The sequence below is a fragment of the Sparus aurata genome, chromosome 11 (genome assembly GCF_900880675.1).
Source record: "Sparus aurata chromosome 11, fSpaAur1.1, whole genome shotgun sequence".
Taxonomy (NCBI): Eukaryota; Metazoa; Chordata; class Actinopteri; order Spariformes; family Sparidae; genus Sparus; species Sparus aurata.
Genome location: NC_044197.1, coordinates 10366036 through 10378783, shown reverse-complemented (window position 1 = coordinate 10378783; position 12748 = coordinate 10366036). Strand labels below are relative to the sequence as shown.

Below are 12748 nucleotides of genomic sequence, written 5' to 3'. Positions count from 1 at the left end.
AAAACGGGATTACGTGGGGGCCCTACAGTGGGGCTGAGGTGCCAAACCACGTCTTTCTACAACCAAACCCCCCTCCCCTCCCCTCCCCTCCCTCCCTGTCTCGTGGATTACATCAGGGGCTCGGGACTGAACGCTGTGTGGGTGTCCCGCATGAGATACTTCATCACACATCAGCCAAATGTAGTTAAATGAGGCGAGTTAAGTTTGGTATCCGATCGCGTTGGATGCTGGAACTTCTCCTCCTTTCGCGTCAGCCTCAGGACCAAGGGTACCCCCCCTCCCACCTCCTCCTCCTCCTCCTCCCTCCTCCCCCCTCCATCCCTCTCCTCTCCTCTCCTGCTATTTGAATAGAGAGCCTGCGGAGCACTCTTTTGTTCAGTAGCGCTCAGCTGCTGGAGAGGTGAGCACCACTCCGCCGCTCATCCACTCGTCGCGGCTGCTGCTGCTGCTGCCGCCGCCTCCTCCTCCTCGGCTCGTCAGCGAAAGAAGACGCGCGGACACTCTGCTGGAGACTTGTCCTCTCTCTCTCTCTCTCTCTCTCTCTCCCCCCCCTCCAACCCCCAACACCCAGCACCCACCCCATTACAGCTGCATTCGTAGACGGCACCCTCCTGCCCGACACCCGCAGCTGCTTCGTTTAGCAGCCGCACTCGCAGGGCTCTTTACGCGTCGCTGGATGGTTGAGCTCTCCTGTCCGCGGCGCTACCAGCTCATCACACCGACGCTCCTGTGAGGCTTCGGCGTCGCTCTGCATTCCTGTGGACTGGACTCTCACTTCATCCAGACAGGTGAGTTGTTTAAAATGTCTTTTTTTTTTTTTTTTTTTTTTTTTTTGCATTTTGACTATACCACACTTGACGATTCAGCAAAGTGAATTAAATGCTGAAGGGGGGGAAAAAGGGGTGTTTTGGAGCCTATGTGCACAACAGCTGGTGATGAATTGGAGTTAAGCTTGTCAATACTGTTCAGAGACAAAGATCTATGGCTGTGATCAGATCTACATGTGCCTTATAATGTCTGGGTGAAGCTATTGTCCATGTGCTATCACTTGACTCATAGAATCACTTCATATTGCTCTGCTGAATGCTTAGATTGGCCTGATTTTATCCTTTTTATTTATTTTAAAACACCTTTGTTTCACTTATTCACTATTTTTTTAATTTTCTTACAAACAAATTCATCCCACCACCTGACTTCCTATAGAATACATGAAATACAAACATCTACAATTTTCTTACCCCTTTTTGTAATTTTCTGCCTGTTTACATGATGTCATGACAGTCCAGTTAAGCTGCATCCTTTTAAAAGGGGCACTGGGTAGTTTTGGAGAAGAAATTCAAACTCAGAATTTAAATATTTACAATATTAATGAGGCAATGATTCAAACTCAGAGATATTTATTTATCCCACAACTGAACAAACAAGCTGTTCTCAGAGGAAAATAAGATCCCCTGAACACTGTTTGATGCTAGAAAGGTGGCGTGGTCCGCCAAATATCAACTGTATTGTCAGTATATGGTCAGATTATTTATTCAGTTATGAAATGAACAAGTTTGTTTATTTGGTTTGTTTCAGCATAAAAAAACAAGTCAATGTAGATCTTTCTCCATGATTAAAATGTCTTACCCAAAACTACAAAGTGCGTTTTAGACAGTAATGAATAAAGGTTTACATTTAATTCCCACCCATCGAAGTTACTTCTGTTGAGCCACTTCAACCTAAGAAGGTCACTGTAGGCTTTGGTTCTGTACGACCATCAGTCCACCTCCTGCAGCAGAACCCCTGTAAGCCTCCGGTGTGAGGCAGATAGGAGATGAAGGGAGCCTCTGGATTGGTTGAAAGTCGATAGGGCAGCGCGGCGCGGGGCTGCCAGTGCTGTCAGCAACCCAAAGGGGGGAAACCCGAGACATTATCTTGGATGGCACTCACACGCCGCCAAATGGGTCTTTCAATTATTTCTGCTGGAGGAAACTTTTGCAGCTGCACAGCAGCACCTCACATAAGTGGAGGAGGTCCATAGCACAGCTGCCAGAGTCGTGCAGCTCCTTCTGTGGGCTCGCTCTCTCGCAGCGAGGGATGTTGTTGTCGAGGGTGGAAAAGAAAACAACATTGGACTTTGCTGCCATTTTTTTTTTTTTGTTCTGTTTGTCTTCATTTCAACAGTGTATGGCAGCGTGTCAGATAGAGAGTGGCAGCGAGAGTAGGAGCCGGGTTGCTCATGACCCCCTGGGAAATTAAGCCGAGATTCAACCATGCAGTTTGTTGAATGGTTACTAGACTAGTCTCTCCCTCCTTCTCCCTCTCTTCGTCTCTCCCTCTCTCTCCCTCTCTCCCTCTCTCCCTCTCTTCGTCTCCCCCCCCCCCCAGCTCTTGTTCTCTTTTAGCCTCTTATTCTTGTATTTCTTGCTCTTACACACACAGTCTACTTCCAGTATCTACAAGCTGTCCTCGCCAGAATTGATCCCACACTCTTGTAGTCTGATATTTTATCCCTCCCAGCATCTCCCGTCAGCCCACACACGTGTGATCCTGTATTTGGCCTCATTATTGTCGGGGCCACCCTTAATGTGCGGGTCTGAGAAAGTACCTGCAGAGGGGCTGGCTGCTGGTGGATCAGGAGCTTTTGTTTATCAGCTTCATATCCAGACTGAGTGTGGATAAAATGTTCCCCTGTCACTGGTTGAGCAGCCATGTGAACGGGTGTGTGTGTGTGTGTGTGTGTGTGTGTGTGTGTGTGTGTGTGTGTCATACTTGTGTGTGAGCTGCTGGTCACCTCTGTTGCCAGTTTCCTGAATTGTGTCAGCTGCTCCTGTTGCACTAATAGGATCTGGCTTCCACATTTAACTGCTCTTTAAGTCATTCTGCTGGCTTTTGCTTCCCTCTGCCTCCTGCACTCTCATGCATATTGTAGAGGGTCTCCGTGTTTGTCGTTCCCTCGCTTCTGTCTGTTTCTCCCTCCCTCTCTCGTCTCGCTCCGTTTGAACTCTATCAGTCCTGCACTGGATCACAGGCTCCTTGTGCCGTTAACGCCATTGTTCTCAGAAGAGGTGTTCCTTTCTGTGGTGTTGCCAGTTCACTGCCCCTATTTTCACATTTGCTGTGTGATGAGGCATTACAATGGACGAACAATATTCCTTTAGAGAGGGGTTCATTGCTTCTTAGTGGCTCCACTCCAACTGTGGTCAAGGCCAAAAGCTACTCAGAAATGTTGTCAGGAAAGAAAGGTAGAGAGACAGAAAGAAGAAGAAGAAAGAACGAACGCGAGGGTGGGAGGTAACAGCCTGGGAGAATTTCACAGAATTATCTGCTCTTTGCATGAGGTTGCGTTGTCACATATTTCAATAATGTGTCTTTACTGCCTGGCTGCGCTCAGCTTAGCGCAGACACTTGTAGCGGAAGACGTGAATGGGCAAGAATTCAATTTTGCACTTGAGCAGTGTCCAAGCAAGTTAATGGGAAACTGTGAATTTTTACAGGGATTTCTGCAAAATGTGAGACATTAATATTCCCTACAATGAACCTTCTGCTACGCTTAAAACAAACAAAGCCACCCTGGCTCGCGATGAAACAAGGGAGAGCAGCCAAGCTACTGCACAGCATCAGTACGAAGGATCTCTGGGCTTGAGTTAGGCTTTTTGACTGGAGAGGGCCTCCAGCTACAAATCCTATAGTTGGAAAGCGTGTGGAGCTATGAGTCAGCTGTGATCCTGCTGCTGCTAATAGCTGTCTTTAATCCTCGTATTTCTAAGGTGGAAAAATAGATATTTATTATTGAGTGGACTCTTTTTTTTTGTTAAGCTTTTGCTTTTTTGGATGTAGGGGTAGAAGGGGTAGGAGGGATGCTGAAAGATTCCTGCAGAGAGAGACTAATTTACAGACTTAGATAACCCTGATCCAATTAAGCAGCATAAAAACTCACAGCAGCCTACACACACATTTGATTCTGTTTGTATAAATGACAGCGCGTGCTTTGTGCTGTCTGGTAAAGTTCAGCTTTGTCCGTGGACGTGTGTGTTAGCGTGTGTGATCGCAGCTCATCCCGTAGGCTTGGCATCCCCGTTCCCCGAGTCATCGGCCTAATGAAGGCTGTACCTTTGCTCACCGGAGGACGTCAGTCTTCCTGATCGACAGCTCCGCGGCCTCCTGACACCAGATGGAGCAGTGCCTAAGTGGGCCTCTGCTAGCTTTGCCTTGCCTAATAATATAATAGCCTGGCATTAGCCATATTGAACTAGCCACCGCATCTCGGAGCCAAGCAAATGAGCGGTGCAGCTGGGGCCATCATGGCCAGTGGCAGAGCAGACAAAGCCCAGAAGGCACAGAGGCGCGAAAAAAAAAAGGTAGTTTACCACAATCCCTCCAGACGCAGCAGCTCGTGAATATTCATCAATGACCCCCCCCCCCCCAAACACAGCTCTGCACCCTTCTCCCACCGAATGTATTATTCAAAGGAAGCATTTTCCCTATTAAATACTATAAATAAATAATGACATCTGGTAACAGTTTTTGTCTGCTGAATTAATGACACAGTCGAGTATCATCCAGTGATTGGAGGAGGGGGGGACAGTGATGAGGGTGGATTTCCATTCAGCTACCTTTCCTCTCCTGGCCTTTCCTTTGTCTCCCCGGTTGGGTGCGATGCTTCCTTTGTTAAAGTCAGGTGGCCTGTCAGTATCTCTGAATTGGATTCCACCTTCCCTTAAACGCCCTGCAGGAGAAGCAAATGCTACATATCTGTTTGTTTTACCATGATGCTTGTGTTCTCCGGTCTGAGTTAATCCTCAGAAAAGGAAAAGCTCCCTGTGGGCGCGTTGTGTGGTTTCAGCACTGGACAGCTCCTGAAGCGTTGCCTGTCTCGCCTCCCTCAAAGCTTTTGACAAAAAAACCCTCGACAGTAAGCATCTTCACACACAGTGAGTGACTGATAGATGCATCACTGAAGGTTAGCGAGTATGTAATGCTGCCATCACGGTTGTGCAAGCTCTATCTGTCAGACTCTGATGAGCTGGTAAACAGGGAGTGCTTGAGAGGCCTACAGATGGTCAATGTTTTCCACTCTTGTGTGCTGCGGATCCCGAAGGAGAGGCGCGTTTCGTGGCTTAAGTGGGTAGAAGAGAAACATAAGAGTGATTTCCGTCCGTCTTCCCCTACCTCACCCTGCCTGGATTCAACACGCCAGGCTATTTATGAAGCCGAAGCACTGGCGTGATACTTAAAAAGCTCTCCTTCCTAATCAGAGGTGTAGCTCTGGGGGTTTCTGAAACCAATCACAGGGATTGATGGGAAGGAATAGTGAAGTAGTATAATTAATTTCATTCCAATCCCCTGCGTCCAGGTTGGGCTGATCCATGCATTCACACATCCTACTTTATTTGCTCAGCTTTACGTGTGTGCAGGGTTTACATTTGTGCGAGTGCAATATTGGTTTATCATTTTGAGTTGCGCAAAATAAAGTACAACTTCACTTTCCCCTATTTTGTGCTATTCAAATAAATACTGAAAGGTGGACGCAGAAAGAGCTTTATGCTCAGATTGCCTTGATGCATAATTACTGTAAAATACTGAGGCTTCAAAAGGGTTGTTGTTTGGTTTATTTTGTTCCGGAAGAAAAATCAGTTCTGCTTTTAATTCCATATACCAACCAGAATAAAAAACAGTTTTTTCTCTAATCCTCCCGTCTGTCTCCCTGTAGGCGCAGAGCTGTGAATCATATTTTCCTTTAAGGTTTTTTGTTATAGTGGTAATGCTGCCTTTTAGTGTTTGCACATCACTGCAGGTTGTTTTTTTTTGATCATGCTGCTTCATCCATTGTAATAAAGCCAGATGCAGAGATACACAGACACCAAGGTAGCTGGACTACAACACAACTGGCTGACAGTCAACTGACATGGATACATATGCATGACCAATAACTCTCAAATCCTTAATATATGGTACATTTATCTTGCCAGCAAAACCAAAAAAAATCTGCTTGTTGTTTTTCAGTCGATGGAAAGTGATGACTGGAAACTGGTGAATTGTGAGCATGTTGTTCGTATGCTTGGAGCTTATGCTACCACCAGAGTTTAACAGCTAAGGCCGATGGAATTAAGTCGGTGTTTCTCAAACCCTTTACATTGTGTATTAGCTCACCAAGTGCCACCATTATGACTGATGTTAAAATACATCGTAGGTCTACTCTGTTTGGCTTACTGTTTTGTGCCTTTTGCTCAGGTCTAGTTTAGTGCTTAAGTAGCCACTATCTCAGTAATGTGGACTGGAACCTTTCATTGCTATCTTTCCATTCCAGTTTGAGTTTAGCTTGTATCTAATCACCGATGACATACTTACGTGTTAAGTGAATCAACATGATTATGTGGCAGGTAGAAACATAAAAAAAATTACTTGAGAGACTTTTTGGAAATTACATTTCTAGTTAAGGTATTTTAATTTGAAATTATGCAGTATTTAATATTGTGTTTTTAAAATGTACTCATTTTCAAAAAGCTTTTGATGGGTTTCTCTGCAAACCACTGGAGGGTGCTGAATCACGAGACGTGGAACACATACCACAGTTTGTGAATACTGGACTTAAGTTTTCAGGAGTCATCCGTCCGTCCTAAATGTTATGGAAATCCATCCAACAACTTTCAAAGCATTTCACTGTTAACAGAAAAAATGTCAACCTCATGGTGGCGCTGTAAGAAAAGTAAGAGGGTCACCAAAGTTGATTGGCTATATCCTCTGGGAACCACGAATGTCTCTACAAACTTAAATGGCAGTTCAGCCAGTAGGTGTTGAGATACTTCAGTCCAATCTAGTAAACCATCTATAGAGCCATGTGGCTAAAAACAACGGAGAATGAAGCACTTTGGTGAAAAGGCTATTGGTGCGGATTCAGACAGATGAGAGGCGGATGGAGATACAGACACAGTAGACGGAGAAACAGTGAGCAGCAGCAGCTGGCCGATCTGCAGCCCTCACCAGGTGGATTTAGTCAATTGTGTCCAAACTCAGCCTTTGGGTGACACTTGGATTTGTAGTCCATGTCGGTTTAGCCACCTGACAGATATCAGCAAATCTTCTCCTTCAGAGGTTTAGCCCTGTGTGTATATACACACGGATGTGTGTGAGCACTTTTGTGAGTGTGTGTGTGTGTGTGTGTGTGTGTGTGTGTGTGTGTGTGTGTGTCTGCGTGCGTTTGTGTGTGTGAGAGGGTCAGTGGGATTCAGAGATGTGCTGAGCTGAACAGAATGAGCTGGGAGGCTTTAAAAAGAGGGTGGAAAGGACAAAGAGAGAGCTAGCTTAATGTTGGCAGTGATCATCCTTTAACTGCAATCCATCCATCCATCCATCCATCCATCCATACACTTCTCTGTCTCTCTACAATAATCAGAAGTGAAATTATTATCTTAGGCAGTCCTGAACACACTGTGATTTCACTCCGATATTTCAATTCATCTCCACCCACCGCCCTGAGGTGCTGAATGAAAAATAGGAGACACCATCAAATTGATTTTAATATGGAATTTGTAAGGTTCATAGTGGGTCATGTGTCCTGCCAGTAGAGTTGCTGGTCGTTTCTGCAGCAAGTAATAAGATTGCCAATGCTCCACCAAAGTGGTTTTTACATGGAGCTATGAAGCGTGCTGCCTTCAAAGCTCTGAGGTATTAGAGTTGATGGGAGAAGTGGGGGGGCAGCAGATGTGCAGGTGTGTGTGTGTGTGTGTGTGAGAGAGAGAGAGAGAGAGAGAGAGAGAGAGAGAGAGAGAGAGAGAGAGCAAGTAAAAGCTTGAAACTTTTGCTCAAGGACTGTGCCTAATATGGGAATTAGTTTGTAAAGGGGGCAAACAATTTTTGAGGAGGCATGCCGTTTCTTTTGCCAGTGGTTCTCACACTGTTTACAAGAAAATGGCATTTTAAAGGGTCATTTCCATTCAAATTGGTTTTACTGCGTTTTGTCAGCGCAGAGCAAGCAAAGGAATGAAAACACAATTGTGTTTTGTGTCTTTCCAAATCAGGAGAAAAACCAGTCAGTCACCCGGTCAGCCTGAATACTGAGGTCACTCTTTGTGGTCACAGATTTTTAATGTACGAGGCTGTTTAAACAATTACCATTTTGTGGCTTTGTGCAGACGCTCTTACGCATAAATTCCCCTCTGTGGTTAGAGTAGCTTTTCTGTTCTGCTCTGGCAAATTCTAAATGAACTGCTTGGGTACCGGCTCTGTTTTGTAATTAACTGTCAGGCTGTAAAATTAATAGAGAAGAAAATATATTGTGGTAAACGCAGAAAATGAAGAGACGTTGCTGCAGTCACTCAATCAGTAGTCAGTCAAGAATGATATTAATCAACTGTCTGTGGTGTGTGTGCGTGTGTGCACATGTGTATGTGTGCCTTTTCTTTGCTTCTGCTTTGAATCTGCATTAACACACACCTTCTTTTCATCCGGACGGGGGGCTTCCTGCATCCCAGTCTCCTGGACGTTAATCCACAATGAAATACTTCCCCTTTCCTGTCCTTCCTCTGTCCACTTTCTCTGGGCATTTTCCCCTCAGCAGTAATTAAAAGAGCTTTCTGTCTGTCTGTCCTCATGTCTGTCCCGGTAATTACCCTGGGTGAACGGCGCTCGAGCCCTCCGGTTTGCTCCTGGACTTCTGTGATAAATTCGGCAGCTGCTCTCAGAACTGCTGCCGGGGCACCTCCAGTGACTGTGGATGCCTGAGATGTGTGCGGTCTTTGTGTATGTGTGCGTGTGTGTGTGCGTACGTGTTTGTGTGCGATAGAGGGGTTCATCTGAGAGCATTGCTATCCCCAAGTGTCCAACTCCGTGCTCGGATTGATCGGCGACTGCTGTCTGTGATGGATCACTCTCTGCACTGGACTACTGGCTTAGCTGTTGATCACTGATCGCTGTCTGTCTTCCGCCTCTGCGCGTGTGCACGTTAATTATTAAATGATTGTTGTTTCACTCTGACTCTTCTTATCTGTGTTTACTTTGCTCGGCCCGGCCGTGAACATTAGTGTCCCATCGGCTTAGTGGAGAGCAGCAGAGAAAACAGAGCGGCTCGTTTCTGGGAGAACCGCGGTGAAATGTTGTCCTTTCTTTGCTTTAATGCACACTGGGATGTGTGCTCTCATAATGCTCGACTGCCCGCTTGCTTGCTGATTTTATCATGCACATACTAAAAGCACACACACATACACACACATACACATAGACAGACAAACACAAGGCTTTTCTAAGCTTGCAGGGCTGCAGGCACCTCAGGCGTACGAGGCCCGAGCCCTAATTGGGCCTCGTCTTGGCGTGACCTTCATTGTTTTGACAGAGGGGATCAGAGGGAGACACTCAAAAGCTGAGGTTATCTCCTCTCCTCTCTTCTCTATGTCAAACCACCAGGCTCCGCAGTGGAGGAGGCATGTTCGAGATGCCATTAGCTGCATCCCAAAGCTTGTCCGAGAGGGTCAAAACTGTCTGAAGCCACGAAGTGGATGTTTAGCACTCACCTCAGTGGGTAGCCTGTGGGTTTGTGTGTACGCTCGACTATATGTGTATTTTGTTTTTTCTGTCCTGGCGGTGGGGAGCACAAGAGGAGCGCCAGAGAATTGCAAGATGGTCCAAATAGGGAGTCAGCTCTACAGTGCGTGATGTGATTTACCACTGAGCCATTAGCAGTCAAGCTGTGTGTGCTTCAGGTGTTCTCAGAGGGAATGGAGAAAGAAATACTCCCCGCTGCACTGCACAGTGATTTTAAAAGGTCCCTGGTGATTTATTAGGAAAACATTTCTTTAGACCACCCACCGTCACATGGCTGCCTCAGAACCTATAGATACAGTTTGTACTCGTCGCTGAGGTGGCTGGAGATCAATTTGGAGTGGATTTAAAGTAGCCAGTGGAGATTCATTGTGGATCATTGCACTTTATTGAAATGCGTGCCGGAGAATATGCTTGTGTGTAGTCACAGCGCTCCAAACATCATTAAATCTCGACAAGAGGAATTCGCCCATTCTCTCTCCCCCTCTTCCTTCTCTCTGAATGCAACGCATCAAGGTCATAATCGAACTTTAAGAGGCCAATCCCGCAATCACGCTTCCTGATTACGCTTAATCAGACTCGCTGACGGGACAGCATCTTCAACAAGCCATCACTGCACTCTGCAGCAATCACGGTGTTTGTCATGTCTTATGTATTGCGACAAATGGCCCTAATTGGTTGCTGTTCCTCCCTTGAACCACATGGCTGCTGCTGATGTTCGAGAAGCCGCTCAAGATTTATGGCACCTGTTTAAATGCAGACTGAAATTGTGTAATTGTAAATGAATTCTCGAGATCCCAATTTGACCTTCAGTGTCATTGATCGATGGCTGCGGTAAATGGTTTGTCGGATGGAGATGCTGCGGTTCGCTCTGTGCTGTGCGCGCCCTGCACCCGACTCGTTTTATGTCCGGGATGAGCTTTGTTTAAACTGACCACCTGCGTGCCATCCAGCAGCGGTGTACGTCCAAGCCGCTGTTGCCTTTTCCTAAAGCCAGGGGCTCAGGTTGCTCATCGTGTCACCGCAGCGGATCTGACTGCCAGATCCCCAGGCCTCCTGTGACACCTGCTCTTTGCATTGGCTGCCAGATAAATGAGGTGTTTGCTTTTCTTTGGCAGAGCGGTGCCTTTTCAGAAGGTCAAAGAGGGTGGCTTCGCTGGGGAAAGTGAGCTCTGTTGATGCGGCTCAAAACTCAGCTCGTGAAAGGACCAGCGGTTCTGAATGTGTCAGCCCATTAACCACAAGTCATGTGTACTTTTGGTTACTGCCAACCATTTCCCAAAGCTGGGTGTAAGTATGGTGATGAATTCAGCTGGTTGCACTTTGGACAGGAATGAAAATAAACTCAACAAGTCCTGGGAATTGTGTGACAGCAGTGATCCATCAGGGTGGGGACATTTACTCTCATTATCCTCTTCTTGTAAAATGGTAAATATTTGTGAATTTATGATAAAAAAAAAAACAACATTCAAGATTTGTATCAGCTACAAATCTCTACAGAGGTTTTCATTTTAAAAACCGAAATTACAGAATGACTCTCACAACCTCTTTCTTTGGATAGCTTTGTCTTGTAGCCTTGGTTTCCTTAAAACACTTGCTGATTTCAACACTTGTTTGCTACAAATTCTTTAATTTGCTTGTGACAGCTTGCTTACATAAATTATTATGCAGATTTTTGAAGAGTCAAGACTTCTCTGAGACATAATTTCATTCCCCCGAGCTGACTTGAAAACAAGGGCTTCCCAGAGGGTTGTAAATTATCCTCAAGGCACCGATTTTACAGCGCTCTAAAGTGTTTTTTTAGCCATAGTTCAGTCTGTCCGACACTTTGGTCCAGGCTGAAATGCTTCAACGACAACTGTCATGAGTGTTGTCATGAAACTATTTACGAATTAATGGTTGCCAGAGAATGACCTGACTTTTCTACTTGGATTGGTAGAACATCTCATCAGTGCGTGGTTCCTAATTAATGCCAAAGATTTTGGGGATCCATGACAATATTTTGATTTTGAGTGAAACGTCTCAGCCCTTTCTTGATGGACTGCCATAGAATTAGGATCGGACGAACCCTAGGCTTGATCGTTAAACCCCTAGCTGACCAGAGTGCCTGATCAATCTGCAGTCTCATCTGTGTTTCCGCAGCGGCCTTTGGAAATGTAAGATGAGCAACTTGCAAAAACACGTGTTACTTGGAGAAATGTATTCCGCCGATGAGTCAGCCTTGATAAAGCCTGCTTCTTTCTACAAGGAATCGCGCTCACATCTTCTTTTCACAGGAAGCAAGAGATGTCTTTGTTGTGCCAACATCCTCAGTCGGCACGTCTCCCTCAGTAAACAGAGTTTTTAAATTCTCATACTTCTCAGTGCTGCATCAACCCTCCACTCATCAATCTATCTGCCGCTCCATATCCCCCCCCCCCCCCCCTTCAGTTCCTTTCAATTAAACCTTCCAGCTGATCATTTACTTAACAAAGCTCCCTCCGGCCCCCCATCACTGCGCTCAGCCTGTGCGTGGAAGTGCGTTCTGAATTAGCACCAGGTGTTTGTTTTTCCCCTCTCAGTAAACATTGTTTGATGAGTTAAATTAGCTTCGCCGAACGCCTCCTCCTTCAGAGTTGCGGGGAACAACGGTGGAACTGAAGGGCCCTGGACGGGCGTGAACAGCAGGACTTCTTTCGTGGTGTTCACGGGCGGACTCTCATCTCTGATTAGCTTGAAATGTAGAAAAGACTTTGGTGCCCTTTGTGGTTTCGCTGTGTTTTTTCCTTCGGTAACATGGATATCTCTCCAGGTCTGGATCTAACCTTGGTGTGCAGCTAGCTTCCTCTCTTACTCATTATGTTGGAGCAGCTTTCATGTGCCTTGTCATTAATTATACAATGCCTACATAAAAAATGAGCCCACAGCGTTAACATGGGAACTTTGAGCCTCTTAGTTTTTGTCTCACTGCTTCACGCTGCTTTGTTTAAACCTCTTTCACACCACGAGGGAGACGTTACAAACTAAATCTTTTATTTCTTGCAAATATCACATATAATAAAGTCAAAGAGAGTTCTAGCAATAGCCCCAAGCCCTTCTGTCCCTCTCTTACCATTCCCAAATCTCTCATTTTTCACGACAGTATTATTTTGTGTGGACACACTTCACCACAACACTTAACACTGCCTTTCACACCCTTTTCCCACCGTCTGACGCTCAGAGAGGTAGTACTAGGAGAAGTCTTCTTTTGTTA

The 12748-nt window shown here is 45.8% G+C and overlaps 1 protein-coding gene across 1 annotated transcript in view; it reads left to right on the top strand.

Moving 5' to 3' along the window:
• Positions 1 to 290: 290 nt before the first annotated feature.
• Positions 291 to 12748, top strand: part of ncanb (neurocan b) — a 148758-nt gene continuing 136300 nt past the window's right edge. Inside the window, exon 1 of the mRNA XM_030433087.1 lies at positions 291 to 788. The gene's annotated coding sequence lies outside the window, so the exon portion shown is untranslated. The remainder of the gene's footprint in view (positions 789 to 12748) is intronic.